The sequence below is a fragment of the Lontra canadensis genome, unplaced genomic scaffold (genome assembly GCF_010015895.1).
Source record: "Lontra canadensis isolate GAN:19392208 unplaced genomic scaffold, GSC_riverotter_1.0 scaffold32, whole genome shotgun sequence".
NCBI lineage: Eukaryota > Metazoa > Chordata > Mammalia > Carnivora > Mustelidae > Lontra > Lontra canadensis.
This window is the reverse complement of record NW_022631026.1, coordinates 13,719,122-13,734,789: the sequence shown is the minus strand read 5'-3', so window position 1 is coordinate 13,734,789 and position 15,668 is coordinate 13,719,122. Positions and strand designations below refer to the sequence as shown.

The 15,668-nt window shown below is 38.0% G+C and overlaps 1 pseudogene; it reads right to left on the bottom strand.

The window, feature by feature from the left end:
• Nucleotides 1-404: 404 nt before the first annotated feature.
• LOC116873271 lies at nucleotides 405-634 on the bottom strand (annotated as a pseudogene).
• Between the last annotated feature and the right edge of the window lie 15,034 nt (nucleotides 635-15,668).

The window sequence follows — 15,668 nt, the reverse complement described above, 5'->3', positions numbered from 1 at the left end:
TGCTTACTTTGTGTTCGCTCCAAAGCACAAGGCAAATCCACTCACCTAGCACACACTGGGATGCCGCCAACAGAGGATGACAGGGGAAAGCCCTCCTGTCCCCAACAGGACTACAGAAATATTGAGAACCAAGTGTTAATTTCTGATTACTAATAATGAAGCATGAGCTTGTTTTCTAGAATACTCTATGATTCAGAGTTGCACATTCCCCAAAGATTCTAGATGACTAATGATTGCACTATGTGACACGATAATTATTATTATTCTTTGGGACAGTCACACATCTGCCTTAATTGTGAGCAGCAGGTGGGACACTTTCAGCAATAGTAAAAATAAATAAATAAATAAAAGCTTACAAAAGCAGGAATTCAGTGAAGCCACCTGGTTGGAACTCTTGGGAGCTATTATCCATACATGTCAACTCAAAGCAGCAGAAAGAGGACTCCAAAGCCCATGAGGAGCGAGGCCACCAAGGAGAAGAGGAGCGCTTCACAGATACCCTGAGTGTACTTGGTGGAGGTAACCACCACCGGGTAGCAAAGAACATACCAAGGGCCAACAGAACCATGGTCAGATGGGGGATGACAGCAGGGTTCCCTGGGCTGGTGTATCTGCTCATGTCCGTGATCTCCATCTTACTAGGCATAGCATAATTCACTGCTCCATCACTGGCATATTTTAGTAACCCTGAGATTTGAGGATCTTACTACTTTGCTAAGGTCTTGTCTGAACCTTAGCAAATGGTTTGTGAAATTGAGAGACTGAACTGAGATACAATATGAGATAATCCATGACTGCCACCTTCTGTGCCCTTGGGTCTCAGGAATTAAGATGGGCAGAAAGCACTCTGAGATCAAGGGCAAATAGGTCTTCCCTTTCAGCACTGTGGGTGACGAAAAGTATTTGCCACAGGATAGGGGAACATTACCCACTCTTTGAGAGCTCTTTTAGATCTACTGCCCAACAACTATGGCTCTGCTATAAGTATCTTAGATTGCTATGAGGAATCTGGCTTTTTTTTTTTTTTTTCCCCTTGACCTTACTCCACTTTCTCAGTTCTTTACCCTCCATACAGTTTTAGCTCATATCTGGCAGAAGCTCTTGAACCATTCTCAACATTTTGATTCTCTGGAGGAAAACTGAACTCAATTCAATAAGTGCTTATTGACCAGGCTCCATGCTAGGGCTCAGGGAAACACGTGGAGACCAGTTCTCCGGGCATCACGGGACCACACCTAGAGGTCAGACTTTCCCAGGAATTAAGTTTCTCTGGGATTCCAAAGTGGACAGGAAGATAATTCCAGCACTGCCTCAAAAGTCTGGAGGCCTGGGATTCTACACTTCTACATTTTAGAAATGAGGGGCCCCTTTGCCTCTTACTCTAAGTCCATGTGATTCTAAACCCACATTGTCTCCAGGGCACATTCTGAAAGAGGCTGATTCTCAATAGGCACTAAAAGAATGAGTATAAGCATGCCTGGGTGAGTCAGTTCATTAAGCGTCTGCCTTCAGTTCAGGTCATGATCCCAGGGTCCTGGGATCAAGTCCCACATCAGGGTCCCTGCTCAGCATAGAGCCTGCTTCTCCCTCTGCCTCCTGTTCCCCCTGCTTGTTCTCTCTCTCTCTCTCTCAGACAAATAAATGAATAAAATCTTTAAAAAAATAAATAGAAGGATAAGTATAAAGGGACATTTTACAAAACACCTGACCACTACCCTTCAGATGTATCAAGGCCACAAAAGACAGGAAGGGACCAAGAGACTATCCTAAATTGGAGAAGACAAAGGAGACATGACATCTAAATGCAATCTGTGGGATCCTGATTGGATCCTGGAACAGAAAGGGGCCACCAGTGGAAAAACTGGGTAAAGTCTATAAGTCTACAGTTTAGCTAATATTATTGTGTCAATATCGACTTATTTGTTTTGATATCATGTTTATATAAGATGCTAGCATTAGAGGAAGCTGGGTGTGGAGTTTATGGAGATAGTCTGCAATATCCTTGCAAATCTTCTTAAATCAAAAATTATATCCAAATAAAAAATTTTAAAAATAATAAAAACATAAGTGCGTATTTTCCCAGAAAGCAAGACTATAAATTTCTCAAGGGGTCTTCTTTTTTCTTCCAGTATGTTTCTTAGGGCCTAGCATAGAGGTGTCTTACAGTAAGCTCTCAGACTATTATTAGAATTAAATTAGTTAAAAATTATTCACAACTACAATTTAACCTGGGACAGAGCAACATGTGACCTCATGACTGTTATAAGAAGTTAATACCGCAAATGCGGTATTGTTACAACTAAAACACATAAAAAACTCTGGGAAAATGTCATTGTTTCCTGGTACCAAGGAATAGCAATCTCTGTGTTCAAGGCAGATAGCCAGTCTGATTTCAGAAAATAAAAAGGAAAGAAAGAAAAAATAACAACACAAAAGATCAAGTAGCACCTTTTAAAAAACCATCAACGTTGCTATTTGGACTAAACCAGAAGCTCCAGATAACAGTAACTACTAAAGAAGAAAAGGAACAAAAAAACCCTCAGAGCTTTCAATTTGTTTTTCATAATAAATGAATTGCCCCTACCAAAATGCAGCCTTGAGCAGTTAATTAAACAGCTGCCCCCATGGCTGATTCTGAGATGTTAGAAGGCCCATGACAGGCCCCTAAACAAATGGGGCAATAAAGGTGTGGGCTGTTTGGCTTGATTGAAGAGCTTGAGTTTTTCACCCCTAGTCTCTAAGCCATCTGGAAGTGAGTTTGTGGAATGTGGGATGGCAGCCTCTCTGCCCTTATCTACTGATAAGATTCTCAGCCTCAAACACGTGTACTAGAAAGGCAGGGAGCAAATATTTCAGATCTTAAACAACTTGCAATCCTCCCTCTAAAGTTCACTTTGTGCTATAGCACAGAAGGAAGGACACTCATCTCACATTCTTCCCCTCCAAATCGAGGGCTTTTGACATCGACATGAGCCAAGACTCAAGGTTGACTTAAAGGAAAACCGTGTTCTGATTCATGAGTTCCACCTTCTCTGAGCCCCACACACTTCAGGCTACAAAAGTTAGGCTTCTGAGAGTGTCCGAGGATGAGACTGCCATGCAAAGCAGGTTTAACTGAGCAAAGAATTTGAGGATGAGGGCAAGTCTCTGTTTAAAATTGCTGGTCTAGCTGAATCCTAAAACACAGAATATCTGAGGATGGCCCACAGGCTGCAACTTCGCCGACAAAGAATTCAGCAGCTGACATCAGAAAGGCTTGGCTGTTGGGAATGAAAGAAATCTGGAAATTATGCTTTTTGCTTTAAGTCTAAAAATGAGAGAGCATATGTGGTATGTAGAGATATTTTGATGGGTGTATCTGGTGGGTATGAGGTATGAGATTGTATGTAGGAGTCAGTGTAAAATTAAATGAGGCTAACCACAGAAAAAATCATAATTATATGAGGTTAATAACCTCTTAGGTGAGACACACCCATGCACACATGCACACACATACATATACACACATGTGTGTGCACCACAGATACAGAAGAACTGAAAGGATGTCATAGCTTCAAACAAGCTTTCAGAATTTGATCATGTAATCGTTCACTCTGTCCTCTATTTTCAAGTTCCTAGTATGTTCCAGGGACTAAGTGAACTCCAGGAATATAAAATCAGGTGGTACATTTAAACCTTGCCTCAAGGAGTGTGCAATCTACTGGAATGGGTAGAATAATCCAACAGTAGTAAGACAGAGTGACAAGGGCTACCATAAAAGCAAGTTCAGATTGCCATGAGAGGCCAGATGTGGGGTGACAGTGCGCAAAAAGGATCTACTGTGTCATCTGTTTTTTAAAACAGAAGATGATTCTCCCATTCTTGGTTCATTCAACCTCAGACAGATCTTGAAACTCAAGGAGATAGCAGGCCTTTCATAGTTGTTTGTGGAGTGGAAAAATGCGATGACAAGCTTAATTAAAATGTTTCTCTTCTCTGGTCTCAAAATCTCATCTGTAAGCTATTTGAATGACGAACAAAATTATTCTTAAAACAACAAAAAAATCACAATTTAGTTTCACTTATTATTAAAAAAAAATTTTTTTAAAGTACCTACTTTGTTGCAAGTGTTGATGGCCGTACTAGAGACTGTGGTTCCTTCAACCTTAACTCTTTCTAAAGGGGCCACTCTGATCTTCAATGTCTTGCAAAACTTGATGGTTCCCCTCTGGCACCATAATGTGAGAGCAGAAACAAAGAAGGATGACATTTTGAAAAGGACTTAATTGATTTCATAGTGGAAAAGTGATCTGATTTCCCTTTCTTGAAAAAAAGCAAAGTGATCATTTTATCTTAGCAATCTTGCTGGAGTCATTGGGGTTGTCTAACGGCATTATAACTAATTGCAGAGTAAAACAAAGATAAGGATAGTTTATTGGACAAAATAATTTCAAACAATCTTAGCTCTGGTGAAACCAAACCAATAGAGTTTCCTTACCCATTGCCGCGATAGTAATGTATATAATGTTCTTGTGAAACTAATGCCAGGCAAATAAACAGGCAAGCACAGCAGACATGAAAGATTATCTGTGATAAGCTTATGTTGAAATCAACAGTTCCCTTGAACATATTAAAACTCTTTAAGGGCCCCATGTCTGTTTTCACACACAAAAACTAACTCTGTCCACTGAGTTTATAACTTTTTATATTATATTCTTACAATACTCTCAAAAATGCCCAAAATGGGTATTCTAAGTTCCCTCTACAGCTCTTCAAATATGAATCTGTTGATTTTATCAATTGTGCTCCTGGGTTTAGTTTCTCTAGCTAAGTGAGGAAAAGGCTTCTGCTTCCAGAGGTCAAGCATTATCTTGATTTAGCAGGTTGGGTCCCTGAGTCACTGCTATGCTCAGTAGCAAAGAATGCAGGCTGGGAAGGATTAATTACCAAAGCCAGTAATCCTGACTCCAACTTCCAAAAATATGGGGAAGTCCAAAAAAAATCTTGAAAGTGATTTGCAACATTCTGTTCAAATCAGCCTCATGAGTAATGTCACTTTGACACCTCTTACCCATGTAAACATAATTATCGCAGACACATCAGCGATTCCTCTCAACCTTCTCCTTTTCACCCTAAGGCTTAATTTCCCCTCCTCTGAAAGAAGATCAACATGGTTTTACTAATAGCTTCTTTCTCAGTCTTTCTAGTGAAACAAATATATACTCAAAGTGTAAGAATGCCAGGAGCCTGTTGTATGACAAATCGTGTGTACTCCCACAGGCCTGGGCAAAAAAAAAAAAAAAAAAAAAAATTAATTATGTACTTTGGTCTCAAACCCAGGGGACACAGATTCTCTTGGCAAATTCTGGCAAGCTGATCCAAACCCTGCAATTCCTGTCATTTCATATCAGTGAAATCTCATTTTATTAGGAAGTAACGAGAGAAGAAATTCCCAGCTGACCATTAAAACTCCTGAAGCAGGTACCACTTTCTTTCATTTACTTTGATCTGGCCTTAGTTAGTTCAAGTTTGCCACAAGACCACATGTCTGCTGTATCACAAGAGTAATTCTATGAATGAAAGTATTTACAGCCAAGGTTATTCGTCCATTAAGTTAAATAAAAGGCATCACTGATTTCTATATATAATACACACACTACAAACATACACATAGAAAGCCTTGCTACCTGCTAGCATGTAATACCACTGAAGCAAGGATCCTAGATTAAGAATGCCAAAAGTATCTTAATACATCCCTTCCATCAATAAGAGTTAAATAAAATTAAAATTTTATTTAACTTAAATTAAGTTATTTAACTTAAATTAAGTTAAATAAAATTGGAAAAATTACTAGGAAATGTGGAAAACAGCATCTCACAAAAAATGGTACAAACACATCTTACTTAACATTTGGAATATAATACCTATGCTAGTGTCTAGGCATAAATATAATCAAAACCTAAATAACTAAGAAGAAAAAGTGTTAAAACAGCTGATTTGCAAGAAATGTAATTATCAAAGGATGCTAAAATCTCAGTTTATTCTGCACATGTACCCAATATGTGTCACATGGGGGAATTCTTTTCCTTCACAAAAAACCCACCAGGGATTTTTAAAAATAATATTGTACCGAAGGAAGAGCTTAATGAACTACAGATTTGGAAACTTACATCTGCATCCACTGTGTCCAGCTCCTGGTTTAGAAGGAGGCACATCCTGAGACCTGAGAGAAACGAAAGGCGATTCCCATGGCTACTGGTCCCTTAAACATATCTGGAAATTAACACTGAATAATTGTTTTTGCAAGTACATGATTTTTCTCCTCTGAGCCAGGATCATAGATACAATATTACATTTTCATACATCATTCTTTTGGACAAAGGAAAGTGGGAAGTCAGATTTGTGCTATAGCCCCAAGGGAACCAGGATATCAGCGTGGAAGGGGTGGTGAGAGGTGCATCAGGTCACCTCCCTCCTGAGTGTTATGATCAATGCTCAGTGTTCCCTAAACACAGGTAGGGGCCCTGTTTTACAGGATCACCTGGAGCTGGAACTTTCTTATGAACTTACATTCTCTGACACCTCATTTTCTCTCCTAGAGAGTCCCACTGCTGTTAGGATTGTGTTCAAATCCTTAACCAGTCACTTGAGGTCTTTAGCTCTAGTAAATACTGAATCCTCCTCCATCACAACTCACTCCTATTCCCCTTCTATCTCTCACTTTCCACAAAACCTGCACTCCTGTGTGTGCTTAGCTGGTACTCATGGCAGGCTTCTGATGTGCCAGCACTGATCCAGGCCTTGGTGCTGCAACAACAAAGAAGACAAGTCCCTCTACTCCAGGAGCTTATACCAGGGTAGGGGAACAACAAAAGATGATAAACACAGAAACCAGTAAATAAATGAATAGTATTTAGGTGTCAATAAGTGTTAGGGAGATAAAGAGAATTTCCATGAGAAGGCAGAGAGGACGTCTCTGACTAGAATGGTCAGAAAGACCTCACTGTAGGTGTGACTTCTAAGCAAAACCTCTATACGTTTTGAAAGAACAGCAAATGCAAAGGTCCTATGGTAGGAGCAAAGTTAGCTTGTTTAGGGTACAGAGAAAAGCTCAGTTTGGCTGAAGTAGAGGACCTGAAAAGATTACAAAGATGTTTGAAACATGATGGTGGTCAGCAGAACCCTAAGATGGCCCTCAAGATCTCTCACAGAAAATGACCCTTAACGCTGTGTTCCATCATACACCGTTCTTGTCTGTGATGTATGAGAGCCAGAAGAAAGATTATCTGGAATTTTTTCTGCACCTCCAAATATATTTAGTTTCTTTTCAATTGTTTTATTTGAGGTTGCTTTTTCTTTTCCATTTGCCTATTTAAAAAAAATTATACAGGTTTACGTTTCACTTAATGAGATTTAATTCTTCCCTCCCTTTGTGTACTTACTAAGTGGGCCATAATTCACAGGCTGAGTCTGAGAATGGGTTAATCCCTTTTCAGTCAGGGTGTAGCTGAGTTTCCGCCCTTGGTTCAAATGCTAAGTGAACCTGCATAACCAGCTTCAGGTGCAGCTTAATCTCTGGGCCACTGTTTATTTGTCAAAGGCCTTGCTGTGCACTCCTGTAGGTCAAAAGGCACAGAAATGAGAGGTGGCAGAGAGGTCAGACCCTGGGGAACTGTGGAAACAGCCAGGACTCCAGTAGGCTTGGCCATTAGCTCCCTGTGTGGCCTGGGCCAGCTCCACTGGCTCCCTGAGCATTAGCTTCTACATTTGTACATGAGGACCATGGCCCAGAGAATCCCTAAGGGTTTCCACATCCCCCTCCACCCCAAGACCTTACCTAAAAGACAGTGAGCTCTGGGCGAGAGGAGGAGGCCAGTCCAACCTGTAGAAACAATTACTTCTGGCTTGAACTCAGTCCCTAATATTTGTTGAATATTTATTGGCTGTGGTTCTTTGCTGGTTACCTTGATGCATTATCATAGTTAATCTTCATACAACCCTCTGGAATATTTACTATGATACTACTAAATTTTAGATAATAAAATTTAGACTGAGAGTTTAAGGACTTTCCTCAAATCACACAATTAGAAAGCAGCAAAGCTAGATTACCTCGATTTTCATACATACGCATACCTTAGTGTTTTTAGCTCTAATCTAGCTACTTTTAATATGAATTAAATGTTCAACTACACAAGGATCTTAAAATAAAAATATAAATGTCATGTGTGTAATACTAACAATGTACCCAACACTACACTAGATGCTTTACATAATTTGCACAGCAAAGAATATATTTCTATTCCCCATTTTTTTGTTAGAGAAATTAGGACTCAGAGAGTTGAAATTATTTCTCCAAAGTCCCACATCCAAACTGATAAAACAGAGCTGACTGTCTGTCTGACTACAGAGCTCATTCTCTTCTATGGCATTTTGTTACACCGAGGAGACAGCAATCAGTGGGGAATGGGACCACCTGTTAGATAGTGAGGCAAAGGTACAAGGTGGGGAGAGCATGAAGGGCACGGAGCCTGGGACACAGTCAAGTGAGGACTTCTTATGAAGAATAAACCAAAGGCATTAGAGAAGAATGATAGAATGATCCACTGTTGAGAGGCATCAGCAGGAGTTGGTAGAAGTGCACAGGGTATAGGTAAGCAGAGTGGGCTGTCCAGACACAGAAGAGTCAGACTGTAGTAAAGTCAGGCTCAGAGTATGACTCTCTCTCACTGCCATACCCAAAGCAATGGGCTCTCCCTTTTTTCATACATTCATAGCCAGAGATCAGGTTCTGAAAAAGGAAAACAAAGGTGAACTCTTTTGCTGCCTTTTCTGATAAGTAATCTTTTATGCATTTGACCCAGCACAGTCAGAAATGCACGTCTTGCCAGGAAATCAAAGACAGTCCAGAACCACTCCCAGAAAAGGCTTAGTCTTTGTCCAGTGCAAACTTGGCAATTCCACATAGAATAAAAGACACACATTCACAAGTTTTCTGTCCTTGGGAGTGTCCTTGGGAGCTCTAGGTCTCTGCTACATGACTGCTATGCTGGCTGGAAGAACTTGCCAGAATTCTATACAAAGAGGAGTTTATTATCTTATAACTTAGAATTCAGGTTTTTTTGGACAGTGGGGAAGGGAGTACATTTAAACTACTGAAATCAAGGCAATTCATTTAAATAGGAAGGTAGATGTATTAGCGAGATTTATGCAAAACTATTTTTATAACTGATATAAGTCAGTAAGACCTTTCTATAATTTAACTAGAATGCTGTCACATATTCTGGCAAACCACTGTTCTCAGTGAGGCATTATGTATATTTATTTAGAAGAATAGTTAGTAAATAACTTTTGATCTATAAAAGCAGAAACTACAACAACTTTCCCCATTTGAAGCATTTTACTTAAATTTGGTGTTAATGGTGAAATTTTTGGTATTTAATTAGGAAAAAAAAAAAGGTATAACCAAGTAGTTTTGACCATTAGTGTCCACTCAATTTGTACTAATTCATTATGTCTTGTTAAATACCCAGGGATGAAAGGAAAGCATACAAACCCCCATATCTTCTTCAAGATATATATGTTATATATGATATATATGACCTGGCATTAGGTACCATGAAGACTGGGAACATAAATAGCAATTCCTAAAGGAATTATTATAGTCCCCAGGTTTCTTTCTGCAGAAGGCTGTTGGTACAGGGATGCTGAAGTGAAATTGTTTTCTTTCTATCTATTATTGAAAGCAGGTTACTGAAATCCCCTACAATTATTGTATTGTTGTCATTTTCTCCCTCCAGATCTGTTTGTATTTGCTTAATATATTAGATTCTCCTTTGTTAGATGTATATATATTTACAATTGTTGCAATCTTCTTTGTGTCTTGTTACAATTTTTGACTTAATGTCTATTTTATCTGATGTAAATGTAGATGTCTTTGCTCTCTTTTGGTTTCTGATTGTGTGAAATATCCTTTTCTATCACTTCACATTAAACCTATGTGTGTTCTTGAAGCTAAAATTAGTCACTCTAAGCAAGCACATAATTGGTTTTTTGTTTGCTTCTTTTATTTCGTTTAGTTCTTAATCCATTCAGTCACCCTATGCCTTTTGTTCGGATAATTTAGTCCATTTACTTTTAAAGTAATTATTGATAAGTAAGGACTTACTAATATCATTTATTGATTTCTGACTCTCTTGCAGCTCCCTTGTTCCTTTCTTCTTCTCTTGCTATTTTTCTTTGTGACAATGGTCCTAGTGACAAAAACCCAAGCAAAAACAAACAAGTGGTACTACATCAAACTGAAAAGCTTCTGCATACCAAAAAGCAAGCAATAAAATGAAAAGGCAATCTATGGACTGAGAAAACATATTTGAAGCCCATATATCTGATAAGGGGTTAATAACCAAAGTATATAAGGAACTAACATAACATTCTCTTTCTTTTTCTATTCACACACAAACACACACACACGTACTCCAGTTAAAAACGTGAACAAGACCTGTGTAGAAGACATACAAATGTTTTTTTTTTTTTCCAAAGAAGACATACAAATGGCCAACAGCTAATTGAAAAGATGCTCAACAGCCCCAATAATCAAGAGAATCCAAATCAAAACCATAATGAGATATCACCTCAGGCTTGTTAGAATGCCTCTTATAAAGGGATAAGAAGAGTTGGCAAGGGTATGGCGAAAAGAGAACACTTGTGCACTGTTGGTGGGAAAGTACCTTAGTAGAGCCACTATGGAAAACAGTAGAGTTTCCCCAGAAGAATTAAAAATAGAACTACCATATGATCTAGCAATCCCATTTCTGTATAGTTAGCCAAAGAAAATGAAATAGCTATCCCAAAGAGATATCGGCAACCCCACTGCAGCATTATTCACAACAGTCAAGACATTGACACAATGTTAAATGTCCACCAATGGATAAAGAAAATGTGCTATATATATATATGTGTGTGTGTGTATACACACACACACACACACACACATATTTCATAATATTATTCAGCCATAATAAAGAAGGAATTCCTGCCATTTGTGACAACATGGATGGACCTTGATGGTATTATGCTAAGTAAAAAAAGTCAACAGGATAATGCAAATACTCTATGATCTCACTTAGATGTGGAACCAAAAAAAGCCAAACTTACAGAAACAGAAAGTAGATTGGTGGTTTTCAGGGATGAGAGTGGGTGGTGGTGTCTTCAGGGAGAGGGAGGCACAGGGAATGAGGAGTTGTTAGTCAAAGGGTACAGACTTCCAGTTATAAGATGGTTAAGTTCTGGATATATAATGTTCAGCATGATAACTATAATAAATAATATGCATTATATACTTGAAAGTTGACAAGAAAGTAAATCTTCAATGTTCTCATCACACACACACACACACTATATATATATATACTTATATCAAATCATCATATTGTATACTTTAAACATATACAGTATTATATGTCAATTATGTCTCAGTAAAGATGGGGGCAAGTTAATGCAGTACTAACATATTACTGTGTTTGAAATAAGTATACACTCAAGTTATTTCACCAAAAATGAGACTGACAGATCTACCTTTGTTATGTTGTAACAGATTCAATCATTTGAATTTCTATCTTTCTATCAAGAATATATGGATTTTTTGAAAGAAGTTGGCTCAAAAGTGTTTTGGCTATTATATCATCTGGTCACCACCAGAAAGAGAAACAAAAGATAAGGAATTTTAAAAGATAATTTGTATTAACTCTGGAAAGGTTTAAATATTGGCAAATGCTTGTTCTTTCAAGGTTAGCCCTCTCTGCTCAGTGTGGTCTTCAGACAAGAGTAGCATTGCCATTGCCTGGAGCTTGTTAGAGCTGGAGATTCTCTGCCCAACTCCGGACATACTAAATAGAAATTTTTAAGTTCATGAGAGGCCCAGGTGTCACTATGTACATTAAAGTTTCAGAAGCACTGCTCTGTTCTAAACCTTTGCTTTTCCAGCTCTCAAATGCACGAACACCCTATACCAGTAGTAGACCTAGTTGATAAACATTATTTGTAGAGAGTGCTCAAACTGAGACAGAACTCATTTTATTTTCACACTGGAGTGAGAGGGGGAAAAAACTGAAACAGAAAAACTCAATATATATATAGAAATCTCAGCTTCAGGTTATAATCTGCCAAAATTTTCAAGATTGCAAAAAATTAGCTACGTTATTACAACAGGCTCATGGAAAGTAAGCGGCGTTGTATACCCACCCTGCATCCACCCATGAAGCTAACCCACTTCAGCAAATTCACTTTCTGGTTGCTGCAGCCCTACGTGGGTGTTTGGAACTCTTCCAAACTGGGTCAGTTTTGGCAATATTCTACAAAGCTAAAGATGGACATGCTCTATGAGACCAGTCAGCAACTATACTTCTAGATAACAACTCTAGACACCTTTTTATAATAGTACATAAAAGCCTGGTCATTGTAGCATTGGTTCTAATCATCATCATATCACCATAATTAGATACAATATATGAATGAATCTTGTATATTGACAGGGATAATTTTCAAAAACACAAACAGTTTGAAGCAAAATATATAAAATGAAAAATTATTCACACCCAGTTTAAACCTGCAAAACAATATAAAGTGCATGATTACCTACAGACATAAATATAAAACCACTCATGGGAATGATGAATACAAAAACATACACACACACACACACACACACACACACACACACATATTTATTTATTTATATTATTTCTTATTTTTACTATTTTTGCCATTTAAAACTCTTTTACAAGGAAAAAAAAGAACAATGAAAAAGGTGATTTTTAACTGGAAAAAAGAAAATGCATAGCAACAACAACAACAAAAACACCATAAAATTAAAATAATTTCCATAGAATTACTTTATTTAAGAAGTTATGGTTTTTAAAGAAATGAAACTCCTCAGAGTTATTTTTTAACCTTACAATAATTACTTTTTCAGCTGGAGGATGATCAAGTTACCTCCTAGTCCTTGCCTCATGGTCTCATTTACTCTGTAATTTGTATGAAAATCAGTACTAAAACTTGGACATTTCTGTGAGTCAAAAAGGCACCGGTGGTCCAAAACTACTGAATTTAACCAAAGTCAGATTTTTCTTTTCGCTCCACATTGTATGAAGCAAATACATCTTCGAATGTGTTTTAATGAAGAAATAGATTTCCTACAGGCTGGTAGCATGAATCTTTGAATTGCAGTTCAGTCAACTGTGAGTTGTCTGATATTGAATGAAGTACTTGATCTCACTGAGTCTAGGTGTAAACAACAGTTCATAGCATTGATATTCATAGGACATGATATATAAAATATTCAGTACTGTATTTAGCTCATAGTAAGTATTCTATATGTAATGGTTAATAGCAATAATGGGATGGTAATAAAACTGTGGCCAGCCTACACTTTGTATTTTTACATTCAGGACTGTGGTATCTCAGGAAATCATAATCTATTTTGCAAGGTAAATGAGCAAATCATCCAAATAAAACACTGAATTGATCTGGTTTTTGTTAAGATGCAAAGATGTGCCCAAGAACACTACTAGTTCTTTCTAACTCACTCCCTCTTTTACTTTATCTTTTCTTCTTGCTCTACTCTGAGTGCAAGTTCACTTGGATTCTAATAAAATTTGTCTGACTAGTTACTAGTATATGGACTAGTAGATGAAAATGAAAATCCTAAGGCAAGAGTTTTACAATTTTTTGATGTTTTTCTTGAAATAAATTCTTAAAAGCTTGAACTCAGATTGTTTTTTTTTTAACATGATGTCTCCACACATAAAGCAGGAAGAGACAACCTAAGATTTTGCCCTGAAATACATTGTCTTGGGTGTGAAGTTTTAAATAAGAAATGTAGGAGGACATGACCAATACCTATACCCCAGTACCCCTGCTCTACACATAGCTCTTTTCAGTGACCATGGCTTATCCTTGGCCTGAGGCAGGCCCTTGGCAAACAATGGAACTGTGGGTATGAACAGAGTTGGAAAACCAAGGGCAGGATCATCGTGCTTGCTGACCTAGAACTTCTCTGTGTAAGGCTTGGGGTGGGGCCTTCCCTCTATTTCCTCTTCACCTGTTCTTCATTGATCAATGGCCACACATTATGCTATCCTTCACCCTCTCTCCTGCCTCACCCCCTAATAGTACTTTTGCCTCTGAAATGAATGAGTTAGGCCTTTCCTATCCTTTCCTCAGAATAGAAAGAATCCCTAAAGATGATAATATAATATAATATAATATAATATAATATAATATAATATATTAGGACTTCACTTTGAAAAAATAAATCAGGGCATTCCCTTTCCAGAAAACTAAGTGGAGTTTTGGAAACTGCAAAAGACAACAATGTTAGAAGATCAAAAGCTAATCTCTACACCCAAGTCCTGATGATTACATGGCCCCACTCAACATGCAGCTAAAAGCATTTGTGAAGCTTCTGTAACCGGAGGATGTCAGGCAGCTCAGATATACAAGAACAATATGTGCCTGGGAGCACAGGGTGGAGGGGGAGCAGTTGGCCAAGAGAAAGCACTTATGACATTGACTCCCTTTATTGTATTTTGAAAAAAGAGATCTGAAAATGAAGGGCTCCTTCATTTGCAAAGATGTCCTAAATTATGCTTAATTGATGTTTTCTTAAGAAAATAACCACAGAGGAAGATCAAATCCACTCGCCCTCCATTACAAAGCTGGACATGGCTCACAGAACCAGGAAGGAAGTGAAAGTGAATACCAGTTGGAGTCCTAAAGCCAAAGGCTCCTCACTTGCATTAGTGAACTTAATAGTGGGTGTGGTGGAGCGTGGGAGAGGGAAGAGACAGTGAAGACAGGGGTGGGAAAAGGGATGAAGCCTTGTTAGTTCTAGTCCTGAGACTGGTTATAGGAGGTGACTCATTTTAGGACTGAGGAAGAAAGGTGGGAAAGGAGAACTGTGCTTGGGGACAGAGGAGTATGAAACACAGACATAGAGATATTTATTAAAAATTAATGAATTTCCATATTGGGAAACATTCTGTCCATTTTTGTTCTTCTAAAAAAAAGTAAGCAGTTGCCAAGTATAAGGTGTCAAGCAGATTTCCCATAAAGAGCTTTCTTAATAAATTATGTACTTGGTAAGAGGAATTGCATTTTACATGCTACGGCCTTACTTCACAGTTTTACAGATTTCTTTAATCCTGACTATATTTTCCCTGGTTTTATATGAGCTGCTGACACTGGGTACAAGTGGTAGCTGGTGAAATTGTACTTTTTCCAGGGTTTTAAATCTAGGAATGGTAGCTGGAGAAGGGGGTGGGGAAGGAACTGCAAAATGGTTGTGGCCACAGCTTTTATTATTCCAAGGAAAAATGAACATGTTTTATAATATTCAAAGTTTCTTTTTTTCATAGAATGACCTCATCAAGAAAGTGTGTTATCACTTTGAATTTCCAGAATAAATGGAAGCACATTATGATTATCTGAAAATTCAGAAGACACTAGTGAAGTGAGTTAGAAGAAGCCCCTTCAACATACATTAAGCATTCTTTGATTAAAGTCATCAGTACTGCCTAGACAGTGTCAGACCTTTCCTAATATTTCTTGGAAAAATTTGGATGTCATTCCTGAATTCTAAAATATTTGGTAATGGAATATGAAATAAAATGTTTTCTAGGTTAGAAGTGCTG